Source organism: Octopus bimaculoides, chromosome 10, assembly GCF_001194135.2.
Source record: "Octopus bimaculoides isolate UCB-OBI-ISO-001 chromosome 10, ASM119413v2, whole genome shotgun sequence".
NCBI lineage: Eukaryota > Metazoa > Mollusca > Cephalopoda > Octopoda > Octopodidae > Octopus > Octopus bimaculoides.
In genome coordinates this window covers 32132448-32133923 of record NC_068990.1, presented here as the reverse complement: position 1 = coordinate 32133923, position 1476 = coordinate 32132448, and positions in this window count along the sequence as shown.

The window sequence follows — 1476 nt, the reverse complement described above, 5'->3', positions numbered from 1 at the left end:
TATATATATATATATACAGAATGAGGGGAGAGACAGAGACAAAGAGAACTGACATTTATATACACTACCTACCGTAGAATATTTCTTTCTTAGTCACCTAACATTCTATAACAGCTGCTCACGTTTGAAGGGAAGACACTGACATAATAGTCATATACTTTCAACTTGATTTATCAGCCACGCCTAATTTTAACCTTAGGTATGAAACCAACCATGCTTTGTTCTCTTTATCTGCATTTATTTACCAAAACAATTTCCTCCCACAACTTTTTATTCATAATCTAAATAATATTTTGATCTCTCCCTTTTACCCTGTATGTTTAATGATTTGCTGTTTTTATTGACAGGTACTATGACATAAAGTTTTTCTGATCCAGTTTTGATCACAAGTTATATTATTTCACTGCTTTAATATCATTGAAGCCCTTAACAATAACATGTACATCACATTTTCATTTTCCTTTTCTTAAAAGTCTGTTGCTGAGTGAAAAAAATCAATACAGCATTTCTAATGTAGCTTATTGATAATAGAGTAAGTAACTTTGAACTTTGTATACTTTTTTTTTTGTATTTTTATATAAGGAGCATCAGTTGTAGTGTGCAAGAGAGACGCTTGCGCTGGTATGGTCATGTGGCAAGAGTGGATGAGGATAGCTGTGTGAAAAAGTGCCAGACCCTAGTGGTTGAGGGAACTTGTGGAAGAGGAAGACCCAGGAAGACCTGGGATGAGTTGGTGAAGCACGACCTTCGAACATTAGGTCTCACTGAGGCAATGACTAGTGACCGAGACCTTTGGAAATATGCAGTGCGTGAGAAGACCTGGCAAGCCAAGTGAGACCATAATCTGTGGCCTCTGCCAAGGGTGTAGCCAGCTCACTTATTCATACCTTTACTTCATTGGACACTAAACTCTGCTTGTGAAGACCTGTTGAGGCAAGTGAAATCAAAATCGAACCAAACTCGACGACTGGCACCCATGCCAACTTCTCCTTCATTGGACACTAAACTCTACTTGTGAAGACCTGTTGGGGCAAATGAAATCGAAATCGTAATTGAGCCAAATTCGATGACTGGCACCTGTGCCAGTGGAGTGCTAACAGCACTGTCCGAGTGTGATCATTGCTGGAGCAGCTGTCTGGCTTCCGTGCCAGTGACACGTAAATAGCACCATTTGAGCGTGATCGTTACCAGCATCGCCTTACTGGCACTTGTGCCGGTGGCACATGAAAAAACATTCGAGCGAGGTCGTTGCCAGTGCCGCTGGACTGGTTCCGTTGCAGGTGGCATGTAAAAAACACCATTTTGAATGTGGCCTTTGCCAGTACCGCCTGACTGGCCCTCGTGCTGGTGGCACGTAAAAGCACCCACTACACTCTCGAAGTGGTTGGCATTAGGAAGGGCATCCAGCTGTAGAAACTCTGCCAGATCAGATTGGAGCCTGGTGCAGCCATCTGGTTCACCAGTCCTCAGTCAAAT